Source organism: Thalassophryne amazonica, chromosome 4 (genome assembly GCF_902500255.1).
Source record: "Thalassophryne amazonica chromosome 4, fThaAma1.1, whole genome shotgun sequence".
In the NCBI taxonomy this organism is placed as follows: domain Eukaryota; kingdom Metazoa; phylum Chordata; class Actinopteri; order Batrachoidiformes; family Batrachoididae; genus Thalassophryne; species Thalassophryne amazonica.
Window position 1 is genome coordinate 71496228 of NC_047106.1, and position 13955 is coordinate 71510182.

Sequence of the window (13955 nt, forward strand, 5' to 3'; positions counted from 1 at the left end):
ACAAAAACAGTTAAATGTGGGTGCGTGTGCACCCAGCAACACGTATGGTGGGAAAACCACCTCCACCTCTCGTCGAAAAAAGCAACAGAATATCTGCTGTTCAACACACACAAGCAATAGATATTCCTGTCAGAACACAGTCAGCTGAGATCGTTACCTCCCTGGTAGAGCGATATCTCGGCAAAGAAGTGGAGATGACGTCTTGCAGATATACCGCTGCGGATCAGATGATTGGTAACAGCTGTCGTAGGTGACAGCTGTCACCCCGGCTGCTCCTGTGAGATGGCAGCGCCCTCTGGTGCCTGGAGCCCGCACTCCAGGCAGGGTGCCCTCTGGTGGTGATGGGCCAGCAGTACCTCCTCTTCAGCGGCCCACACAACAGGAACTCTCCCGACCCACCTGCATATTACAGCTTCATGATGAAGTGGTGTAGAGGAGGGTTTTCTTTCATCAAATCATAAGATCTTGGCTTGCATCTCAGATGTCCCTTCTAGCAAATTATAACTGAACTTTCAGGTATTCTTTTTAGAAAAGGTCCTCCTCTATACCACTTCATCATGAAGTATTGACTGGTGATACAAAATGCAAACCATGCACTATGCATTGTGATTCAGAGGGTTATTTTTCCTCAAACACCTGCATGCCCTCCCTCAGCATATCCATAAGCCTGCCTCTTCTCCAACTACCTGGTGGGTCCATCCTCAGCATCCTTCTGCCTATATACTCTGTGTACCTTCTCTACACATGTCCAAACAATGTCAACCTCACCTCTGACTTTGTCTCTAAATTGTACTACCTGTACTGTCCCTCCGATATGTTCAGTTCGTCCTCCTCACTCCCAAAGAAAATCACAGCATCTCCAGCTCTATCTCCTATCTTTTTGTTTGTGCCACCTTATAGCTGGTCTCAGTTCTGTCCTATAAGCCTTCCTCTTCACTGCAGACACCCTTTTCTCACAAATCACTTTTGCCACCTTTCTCCGCCCACTCCACCTTGTCTGCCGTCCCTTCCTGACCTCTCGACCACACTCTCCATTACGTGCAACAGTTGCAACAGAGAAAACAACACTAACAACGTAAGCACAAAAAAAGAGAGTGAGAGAAACTCTTTAGAATTTTGCTGCAGCATTCTCATTACATCCACCACGGACATAACAAAATCATTGGCATTTATTTATTTATTTGTCTGTTTGTCTATCTCTTAGCAGGTTTCATCAAAACTACTGCACAGATTTTGACAAACCTTTCACCACAGATACATATTATGCCATGGAAGAACCCACCTAATTTTAGAGGTGATCCGGATCTGGGTTCTGGATAAACATTGCACTTTATATAGGCTTTGAAGGATTCTCATGGATTCATGAATTCTCACCAAATTTGCGTCCACAGATAGATATTAGGTCATGGAAGACTCCACTGAATTACGGAGGTGATCCTGATGCAGAGCCGCATTCTGGATCAAGTTTCACTTTATAGGCTTTTAAGGATTACGTCCAAACTACTTCACAGATTCTCACCAAATTTGCACCACAGATACATATTAAGGCATGGAAGACTCCATTGCATTTTGGAGGTAATCCAGATCTGGATTGGCAGACATCAGAAATCTCAGATTGCTCTTGTTTTCTCATTGTTTTTTTCCTGGACCCCAAACATGCCCCCATTTCCAAATGTGGATGGTCCAGAAGGTCTAAAGCAGCAGTGATTGTTTTTATGAGGTCACATAGATGTCATGCATGAGCATGTTTGGAGGAAGTATTCAGTGATTTGTAAGGACCAAAAGTATTTTGTCTGGATTAAAAACAAAAAACCATGCTCTACAAAACTGACAAATCTTTATTTTTCTCCTGCTGTACTTAAATATTTATTCCCTTAAGCACCTAAAAATCAATCATCGGCAAAATTGCCAAGCTGCTGACGACATGCATGATCAGGGAAACGAGCAACCGTGGCTTCAAATTAAGAGGCTGCAAATGAAAAAGTTGTTGAACCAGTGATTCACTGTGATAACAAAGGGTAATTTGCTTAAAGTACGTTATTTATAAGAGGTCATTAAAATCTAGACAGAAGCAATCTCTTGTGTTGCAACATTGATTTATTTTCTCCTTGTTTATTCACACAGATTGAGTGGGATTTACAACACTGCTTCACCAGCTCCAGCAGCCACACAACAACAGTGGCTGTCAAATCACAAATAAAGCCATTTAGTCACACTAAGAATGGAATATGTAGCATTTTGTACTGGGAGTGTCTGCATGGATTTCCTATAAATGTCATTCATATTTTTTAGATTTGTTTGAGTCTATAATTTTAAGTATAATCAACATGGGGGGAATTGATTAACTGGCTGACAAGATGAGCTGAGAATCCAAGGTTGGCCAGTCTGCACCGTTTATTGCACCGCTGTGTTTTTTCACTTTGTGTGCTTTTATTATATCATATTTTCAAATGAAAACATTTTCTTAAAAAACAGTAAAACAGATTTATTTGTCAGAAAGTATTTCAGGGTCATCATATATTTGGTCCAATACTATAACAGGTTTTATGCCATCATAACTAAAACAGCAGAGCCCTCTGGAATACAAGGTAGAAAAAGGAGAGGAGAAAAAATGGGAAAAAAGGAACGACACAATACCTGACAATTAAAGACACAGGGCTATACTTATCACATGATGGTGATCAACATGATGGTGATCAATGCTGGTTTGAGGCCCCCCTGAGCAGAGGAAAAACCTTTCACTGTATGAACAGTTTTGACATTTTATTATTGATTTCCAGGGCTATGCCTAATAAAAGAAAGAGAACAACAATCAGCATTGCGTGGGTTTGGATTGAAGGATACATTTTGAGCCGATACATGTTTTTTTGTAGGTGTCACTCTAATAGAGCGGTTGTGAAAAAATTCCAAATAGTGCTGGATCAACACTTCTATTTTCTAGCAGAAGCTGTTTTATAATTAAGCAATATGATGTTTTGGTTTAATATGTACAAGAAGGTTGATTCGCCAGAAAGTGTTGCATGTACCAAAATGGATTTTCTCTGTCATTATAATGTTTTATATAACGGCTGAGTGGATCCTTGATATTTGATTGGTAGCTTTTATGTCATGTGGCATGGATTATTCATACCATTTGCTGCTGTGTTTCCATGCAATAGTTTTAGCGTGCAATTTTGTTGCTATATGAAATGTGCTACAGTTGTATGTAAAAGTTTGGGCACCCTGATAATTTTCATCATTTTCCTTTATAAATCAGTGGTTGTCTGGATCAGAAATTTCAGTTAAATATATCATATAGCAGAAAAACACACTGATATTTGAGAAGTGAAATGAAGTTTCTAGTATTTACAGAAAGTGTGCATAATAATTATTTAATTATTATTAGAATCACTTCACAAGCAAGCCCTAAACGTACTGGACAGGAAACCAAGACAATACCATCATTGCCATATTCTAGAAAAACATGGACTCCTCAATTTTGACAATATCCAGAGATTTGCCTCAATTCATCTGGTCTTCAGAATCTTAAATAACTCTGCACCTGCATCACTCAAGGATTTTGTTCACTTCACATCTACAGTCACTACCAGAGCCACACGAGCCTCCACCAGGGGGCAGTGTGCCATCCCAAAGTGCAAAACTTCATTTGTACAAACTGCCTTTTCTTATAATGCCATAAAAGAATGGAATAATCTTCCAAACGAACTAAAACATCAGACAAGCTATATCACCTTCACAGCAGAGCTTAAACAGTGGCTAGGGAATAACCAAACCTGCCAGCACTAATATTACTGTGTAGAAGTGGTTATTTGTTATTTATGTCTTGATATAAAATGATATATTAGGTAGGTCATTATGTATTTATTTATTTAAAGATAAGGACTTGTATGTAATTGCAATCATTGTTGAAATCTGTAATTTATTTTGTATATGTGTGAAAGTTGGAGCGGTTGTGGGAGTGTGTGTGTCTGACAGTGTCGGACTGTATGTGTGGTATTGTTTGACTGAGTATTCCTTCACTGTATTTTATTATGTAATGGGGACTGCAGATGGAAACTAGCTATTTAGCTACAATCTGGTACAGATCATCTTTGTTTTATGAGCTTAATGTCTCTGTACATTGTCCCTTTTCAAATAAAGGCGAGTAATAATAATAATAATTTAAACAAAATTAGGCAAGTGCATAAATTTGGGCACCCTTGTCATTTTATTGGTTTGAATACATTTAGCACTAATTATTGGAACACAAAATTGGTTTGGTAAACTCAGTGACCCTTGACCTCCTGACACAGGTGAATCCAAACATGAGAAAGGGTATTTAAGGTGGCCATTTGCAAATGTTTCTCCTCTTCAAATCTCTTCTAATGAGTGGCAACAAACAAAGATTGTTCAACATCATGGTTTAGGGGAAGGATACAAAAAGCTATCTCAGAGATTTCAGCTGTCAGTTTCCACTGTGAGGAACATAGTGAGGAAATGGAAGACCGCAGGCACAGTACTCGTTAAGGCCCGAAGTGGCAGGCCAAGAAAAATCTCAGATAAGCTGAAGTGAAGGATGGTAAGAACAGTCATAGTCAACCCACAGACCTGCTCCAAAGACCTACAACATGATCTTGCTGCAGATAGTGTCTCTGTGCATCGTTCAACTATACAGCACACTTTGCACAAGGAGATGCTGTATGATGCTGTAATGCAGAGGAAGCCTTTTCTGCGTACACGCCACAAACAGAGTCACCTGAGGTATGCTAAAGCACATTTGGACAAGCCACCTTCATTTTGGAATAAGGTGCTGTGGACTAATGAAACTAAAATTGAGTTATTTGGACATAACAAGGGGCGGTATGCATGGCTGAAAAAGAACAGAACATTCCAAGAAAAACACTTGCTACCTACAGTAAAATTTGGAGGTGGGTCCATCATGCTGTGTGGCTGTGTGGCCAAATGCAGGTACTGGGAATCTTGTTAAAGTTGAAGGTCACATGGATTCCAGTTAATATCAGCAGATTCTGGAGGACAATGTTCATGAATCAGTGACAAAGCTGAAGTTGTGTCGGGGCTGGATCTTTTAACAAGACAACGACCCTAAACACTGCTCAAAATCTACTAAGGCATTCATGCAGAGGAACAAGTACAACATTCTGGAATGGCCACCTCAATCCCCAGACCTGAATATGACTGAAAATCAGTGGTGTGATTTTAAGCTGGCTGTCCATGCTCAGAAACCAAAAAACCTGACTGAACTGGAGATGTTTTGTAAAGAACAAGGGTCCAAAATACCTTCAACTAGAATCCAGACTCTCATTGGAAGCTATAGGAAACATTTAGAGGCTGTTATTTCTACAGAAGGAAGATCTATTAAATATTGATGTATTTTTTTCTGTTGAGGTGCCCAAATTTATGCACCTGCCTAATTTTGTTTAAAGAATTATTGCACACTTTCTATAAATCCTATAAACTTCATTTCACTTCTCATATATCAGTGTGTTTGTCTGCTATATGATATATTTAACGGAAATTGCTGATCCAAACAACCAATGATTTATAAAGGAAAAACATGGAAATCATCAGGGGTGCCCAAACTTTTACATACAACTGTATTGCATGTCCCAAACACTGTGCAGGTGCACACTACCGGGGGCGTTGTTTAGCCAAACATTGCAGAATTTTTTTTTTGCTTATGGATGACAATTTGAAGGAGCTAATTAATGCTGCTAATTCTTCTTACACACACACACACACACACACACACACACACACACACACACACACACACACACACACACACACACACACACACACACACACACACACACACACACACACACACACACACAAAAACAAATCCACTATGCTGTAAGCTGTCTGAAGGCATGAAGAGCTGTTAGGATGAAAAGCTGGACAAATTTCTGATGTGATTTTTCACTGGACTGAGGAACTACACAAAGTCTCTCTTTTTTTTTTTTTTTTTTTTTGGAAGTACAAGAACTTGGTGCACGGCATCACAGACTACATTGTTGCAATTTTGGACTCCACTTTAAAGTTTGTGTTGGACTGTCCAAAATGTAAGTCACTTTTCTGTTGTTTACAAATTAATAAAATTTTAAATAACAAGGATCTATTTTAACAGTTATATATAAAACAAATAATGGAGGTTTTTTTTTAATTCTTTCAATGGAACAAATATTTTATGAGGTGAAAGATGGAATGATGTTCCATCTTTCACCTCATGAAATATTCATACCATTGAACTCATAAACATTCATTGTTTGTACAACATCTGAAGAGTAATTTTGGTACAGTGTGGCTCTCCTTGGCAGGCTCGGAGCATTGCTACCTCAGGTGGTTCTAGTTGCACTTATTGGATAAGCTGCAGGGTACCGAAAAGGTCAGTTGAATGTCAGCTGCTGGACACATGGTGTGCTCTGTGCAGACACGATACTGTTGTGTGGGCTGCCAGAAGAGGATGTACTGCTGGCCCAGCACCAGAGGGCGCACTGCCTGAAGTGCAAGCTTCAGACACGAGAGGGCGCTGCTGCCACGGACACAACCGGGAGTGACAGCTGTCTCACATCAACTTATGACAGCTGTAACCCATCATTTCATCACTCCATAAAAGCCGGATGTCATCTCCACCTCGCTGCCGAGATATCATCTACCTGTGAAGGTAATATTCTCTGCTGTATCTGAACTTAACACTGACTTTATAGTCTGAACTTCTTTGCAGCCGTTTTCCTGTGGGTATTGCCTTATCTGTGGGATTGGCATTTTGGTGTGATCAGCGACGGCTTCGCTTCACACCCCAACCAGATAAGTGGTTAACAGGAGCTGCACGAGTTTGTGATTAGAGGTGGAGGTGACTTTCCACCTTCTGACTGTTTTTGTTACTGGGTGTGCACACACCCACATCTCACTGTTTGTGCTCCTCGCCAGCAGTACCAGATCCGACAGTCGGGGACGGTGATCACCTGGGAATTCAGGACTTGGCGGCTCCACTATTCACCAGGTTCGGTGGCGGCGGAAATCGTGTGGTTCCGACTCTTCTCAGGACAGACGTCTTCTATCCTCGAGCCTGCCCACACGTCACCTTTGTGCATTGACTGCTATCAGATTCTGAGATTGTCTGTATATTTGTTGTGCACATTCACAACATTAAATTGTTACCTTTTGGCTCATCTATTGACCGTTCATTTGCGGCCCCTGTTGTGGGTCCGTGTCACTGCACTTTCCCCAACAGATACAAGCAGGGGACGGGGAGCAGGAGGGGCTTAAATGGTTGTCAGTTGAAGGTGTGGAGAGAAAAGAAATTAGAGTTTGTGTGTTTGGTTAATCAGTGGCTGACACACAAGTGATGGGCTGTAAGCCTACAGGTAAATCTGCTCCGCCTTGGTCTCACAGGTTCATGGGCCACAGGACACCACCAGGAACAACACGGCAACAGCTACATATTACATTATTTGATTAAATTTCATTCACCGCCATGCTGTGGCCAACAGTGGCATGCAGTGTGTCCTCCCGTTCTATCTCTTTCTCATTTTCCCTTTATTGCTCACATTCTCTCTTTGTTGTTTCCACTGAGTAATTACACTGGCACACACCGACAGCACATGAAGGAGTACAGTTTACTTCTGTCTCCATTTGCCAATCTGCATAATGCCAACAAATTTATCTGATTTGAACTTCACTTGTCGGGATGATTGAGGGACAAACCAAATGATTCGATTAGGAGAAAATGGGTCAAAATTCAAGCTCACTGAACAAAGTTAAAATGCGGGCACAATCCTTATATATAGGAGATTTTTATAAAGCTATACATTTTATACCTCTAAATTTTAACCTCTAGCTAGCTAGAGGTTAAAATACTCCAATCATGTTGAAAGGCAAATCACAACATTTATGTCATCATAAAAACTTCAAAGATTTGCATCCATTATGGGAAAACTCCATGTTGACATGATGTGAAAGTGAGGCTGGGGTCACGTGGTTTTCTTTATATTTTGCTGCCAAATGAAGCCATGTGGCTCTGACAGACAACAACAACAAACCAGATACCATTTTCACTTTTGGGCTTCAAAGGAAGAAAAGAAAAGAAAAACAACACAGGAAATAAATTATAAAGGGGAAGGAGGGACGGAAAGTCAAGGATCACAGTGTCTGATAGATATTACTGAGGTACGTTCTTTGATTCTGTATCCTTAACAGAAATTCTCTTGTTGCATGCCACTGATTTGACTTGACTTTTTTGTTTGTTTGTTTGTTTTGGAAAACATAGACCATTTCTTTGGGAAAATGTAACAATGGCATGTTACTTCAGCACTTCGCAATAAACAAAATAAATAAATAAACAAAAGTTACTGAAAACACAGGCCAATGGTATGGTATATTCACTACTAATCCAGTCACCGTTTTTCAATCTATGCAGTATTTCAAGTTGCATACAGTACTCTCCCTAACAGTATACAATATAGTCTAAACTTACATAACCACACTACACGCTGCCCTGTCTTTTTTATGATTCCATCTCATTTTAATTTTACAGACTTTGTTGATGCAGACAAAAGTGCTTGAGTGGTTGTGACTTTGTCGCAGTGGCGGATGAAGTCCTAATATTAGGCAAAAATGCTGATTTCCTTTAAAAAGTGTTCCAGTATATAAAAAAATGTGTTTTAATTTTTAAATATTGTATCCCAAAGTAACCATCCATGCATCCATCTATCTTCTATACCTGCTTACTCCATATAAGGTTCATGGGGTGGGGGTTGGGGCTGGAGCCTACCCATCAGTCATAGGGTGCGAGGCGTGGTACACCCTGGACGGGACACCAGTCTATTGCAGGGCCACATATAGACAAACAAACACATTCACACCTGCGCGCACACCTGTAGTCAATTTAAAGTTTCCAGTACACCTAACCTGCATGTCTTTGGAAATGGGAGGAAGCTGAAGCACCCGGAGGGAACCCATATCACCATGGGAAGATCATGCTAAATCCACACAGAAAGGCCTCTGGTGGGAAATGATCCCATAACCTTCTTGCTGTGAAGCAACAGTGCTAACCACTAAGGCACTGTGCTGCCATCCCAAAATAATCCAGATTATTTTTCTATAAATTCAACAAGCTCACTCAATTTTTGAAAAATGTATTTCGTAACCAGTGCATTACGTTACATGTGCTCTAAAAGAAAAAAAAAAACAACTTCATTTTATACCTTCAAAATGAAAAAGAAATTGTCATGTTTAAGATCAATCAGAACATCAAAGGAAACTTTGTGGAGCACTAAAAGGAGGAAAATGTTATCAGCTGAAGAGAAGGAAAAACTGACAAAGCAAAGGGAAAGAATGAAAAAGTAATTTAAAAGTGGTGAAGGAAAAGAAGAGCATCTACAGGACAAAGGATAGAGGGCATTTAAGATGGAGAAAGAAAAGGTTAATCCAAACACAGAGATGCTAGCATCCTTTAAGTGAAATACAGTATAACAAAAAATACTGTATATACATTTGCTTTAAGACATCTGATTATTATTATTATTATTATTATTATTATTATTGCAACCCCAATTCCAATGAAGTTGGGACGTTGTGTAAAATGTACAACCCCTGGCAAAAATTATGGAATCACCGGCCTCAGAGGATGTTCATTCAGTTGTTTAATTTTGCAGAAAAAAAGCAGATCACAGACATGACACAAAACTAAAGTCATTTCAAATGGCAACTTTCTGGCTTTAAGAAACACTATAACAAATCAAGAAAAAAAGATTGTGGCAGTCAGTAACGGTTACTTTTTTAGACCAAGCAGAGGGAAAAAATATGGAATCACTCAATTCTGAGGAAAAAATTATGGAATCACCCTGTAAATTTTCATCCCCCAAATTAACACCTGCATCATATCAGATCTGCTCATTGACATTGACCCTATGCCATGACATTGACCCTATGTGTCTTTTTGCAAGGAATGTTTTTGCAGTTTTTGCTCTATGGCAAGATGCATTATCATCTTGAAAAATGATTTCATCATCCCCAAACATCCTTTCAATTGTCCAAAATATCAACATAAACTTGTGCATTTATTGATGATGTAATGACAGCCATCTCCCCAGTGCCTTTACCTGACATGCAGCCCCATATCATCAATGACTGTGGAAATTTACATGTTCTCTTCAGGCAGTCATCTTTATAAATCTCATTGGAAAGGCACCAAACAAAAGTTCCAGCATCATCACCTTGCCCAATGCAGATTAGAGATTCATTCATTCCTCATTTGTTTTGTTGTGCATTTTCGATTTTTGAGACATATTGCTTTAAGTTTTCTGTCTTGACGCTTTGATGTCTTCCTTGGCTACCAGTATGTTTGCCTTTAACAACCTTCCCATGTTGTTTGTATTTGGTCCAGAGTTTAGACACAGCTGACTGTGAACAACCAACATCTTTTGCAACATTGCGTGATGATTTACTCTCTTTTAAGAGTTTGATAATCCTCTCCTTTGTTTCAATTGACATCTCTCGTGTTGGAGCCATGATTCATGTCAGTCCACTTGGTGCAACAGCTCTCCAAGGTGTGTTCACTCCTTTTTAGATGCAAACTAACGAGCAGATCTGATATGATGCAGGTGTTAGTTTTGGGGATGAAAATTTACAGGGTGATTCCATAATTTTTTCCTCAGAATTGAGTGATTCCATATTTTTTTCCTCTGCTTGGTCTAAAAAAGTAACCGTTACTGACTGCCACAATTATTTTTAAGTTGCCATTTGAAATGACTTTAGTTTTGTGTCATGTCTGTGATCTGCTTTTTTTCTACAAAATTAAACAACTGAATGAACATCCTCCGAGGCCGGTGATTCCATAATTATTGCCAGGGGTTGTACATATACAGTTGTTGACAAAAACACTGTATATTATGTACATCAGCTAAACTATGGAATTTAAGTTCATATAACTAAAGTGTTTGACCATTTTAATAGTGACATACAGAGTCTCTGAGTCTCTGTATGTCACTGAATGCACAATCCAAGGTGAGGCTCAGCTGGCTACTGCTGCCTCAGCGCATGGCTTTTCTCAGTATTTGAACAGCAAATGTGAAAATTCAGCGATTTTGAATAAAAAATAATCTAAAGCTGGTGAAGTTAAAAGGAAAATAACTTCATAGTGCAAATTACAAAAATATAACCACTTAATTTATTTTTTCATTTTTTTCTTTCCATGATGACAGGTGAGGCACAGCCTCATGCAAAATAACCACACATCACTGACCTCACATCACTGTGTGTTGCCCTTGGGGATCCATGGGATCTAGATTGGGTAGTGTTTATGAAATAGGTAGCTGACATTTTTCAAGGATGGTAATAAATTATGCAAAGTTTCTGGAATGAGTTGGAATGGTGTGTGAGTCCAGAATGTTTGTAGAAGTTTAGACCTCAACAGTTTTTAGAGGAAGAACTCAACCCTTTTATTTCCTGTTAATTATGTAATTTTTTTATGTTAATTGTATTTATAAATTGTTTAGGTTCTTGTTATCATATGCACACTATTATTCCATGGGACATGGGTTACATTGTTATTATTATTATTATTATTATTACTATTATTATATTTCATTATTAGTTCTATTTTGTCATTTCATTTTTAAATGGACCACAATGGAAATACATGTTTTCACTTTCTTGTGTCATCCATGTATTTTTAATGTATATTATGTACTTACATTGAACTTACTAAATAAAATCATGCATACACGCATACCCATACACAGACGCCACTTGGCTTTTAATATATAGATGATTTATCGCCCCCTGCTGGAATGCCATGTGAGTCCAGAACACAATTATCAATATCCATTGTTAATATATGTAGTTTCTCCAAAAATATTAGTCCTGTCAACATTCCGTTTTGGCTGCATTCATCCTTCACCCAAAGTACATAAGCAGACCAAATGGCCAATGTCAGCTCTCCCCATTTTGTCCATGATCAAAATTACACACACACACACACACACACACACACACACACACACACACCACACACACACACACACACACACACACACACACACACACACACACACACACACACACACACACACACACACACACACACACACACACACACACACACACACACACACACACACACACCACACACACACACACACACACACACAGATATATGTACACAGAGGTCACTTGGCTTTTAATATGTAGACTAGCTGTATGTGTAGTTTTTGGAGGTTTGTGAGGTTACAGTTGATAACTTTTACATCAGCAGTCCAGCGCTTGGACATGTTCTGCTGATTCTGCATTTTTACAAGCGCAGACGTCTTGGACTTTATTAAACTAAGATAATATCTTTATGCTCCAGCAGATCCATTTTATCCTCAGGGTGTCATCTGTGAGTTAGACCTCATTAGGGTTGATGCTATTGCACTGGATGGCATAATGAGCTCTGTTGCATCGTATCTTTTTGTCCGTTGAAATGAGAGGATTATAAAATGCACCTTCTGTGAGCTATTAGATGTATGATGAAAAACAAGTAATGTTGTTGCACAGAATCAAAGCAAGAATTGTGCATTCATTTGGTGTGAAATTGTGAACATGATGAGAGGACGGTAAACGATTCACCAGGGCAGTAAAACAGAAGCGACAGAAAGAGGAGGTGGTGATGCTCATTTATGAGAAGAAATTACAAAATATTTTGAAAAAGACCACAGAAAATACTTTGATCTGGTTTGCTGAAAGGGGTGCATTATTTTTATTTAAAGACATGAGTGCTCTTCTCCATAACTCACATAGTAAACTGGAAGAGCATATATCATCGCCATGGTAACAATGGCCATTCATTAATGTCCTCACTACTTAACAGAATAGAGACTATAAACTGGGATTTGTAAATCTTCTTGTTAAATTAATTAATTTATTTTGTAACACATGCATAGATTTATGCAACATCATAAAACCAGTTTTTTTTTAACTACAGGGATGGACTTATCTTGTAATTCATCAAGGCATATAATGAAAACAAACTTTGAAATGTGGTTAAGTTTGATGTATGAGATCATTAATTTTGCCTGTGAAATATCCCACAGAAGTGTCTGCCACGTGCTGGATGGTTATCAGATGATGGATAGATGACAAATTGGACTTAATCGGGCAGCACGGTGGCTCAGTGGTTACCACTCTTGCCTCACAGCAAGAAGCCCTGAGGTTTGATTCACCCCATACTGAGATCCTATCTGTATGGAGTTTGCATGTTCTCTCTGTGGGTTTCCTCCAGGCACTCTGGTTTCCTTCCACCATCAAAAATATGCACATTAGTGTCTGCTCCTTTCTCTGGCCTTGAATAGCTAAGGCAGTGTGTCTAGATCAGGAGTTGGTCTCTGGTCTCTCGGCGGTGGCTGCATACTGCTCCCAGTGGGTGGACATTGTCTAACTGTAATTAGGTTGGATTACATACACAGGACACATTTTGTTACATCTCCAGTGACAGTAAAAGCCCTTCTTTGCCCTTCAAATTAGGAGCAGATGTGATTCAGTAAGAGAGAGCAACTGTTTTGGCACAGAAATGTACAAAATCAGGAAAGAACATTCTTACTTTCTGATTGTTTCATAGCAGTTTTTTTTTTAAACTAGAACAACAAGATCAAACATATTGTGCATCCGGGAAAGTATTCACAGTGCTTCACGTTCTCCCCACTTTGTTATGTTACAGCCTTATTCCAAAAAGGAGTAAATACTTTTTTTTTCCCACTGAAAATTCTACTCACAAAACCCCATAATGACAACATGAAAAAGTTTTTTTTTTTTTTTTAATTTTTGCAAATTTATTAAAAATAAAAACTAAGAAGTGCGTGTCTCCCCTCGTTTGGACAGTTTTAAAAGGCTAAAGCAGTTTTTTGTTTTTGTTGTTTTACAATTTGAACACTATACTGGACATCTTCACAAAGCCAAATATCTAATGCAACAATGGT

The 13955-nt window shown here is 39.0% G+C and overlaps 1 protein-coding gene across 2 annotated transcripts in view; it reads left to right on the forward strand.

The window, feature by feature from the left end:
• kcnab1a (potassium voltage-gated channel, shaker-related subfamily, beta member 1 a) overlaps window positions 1-13955 on the forward strand; it is a 385002-nt gene that overhangs the window by 271870 nt on the left and 99177 nt on the right. The gene's annotated exons all lie outside the window — the stretch shown is intronic.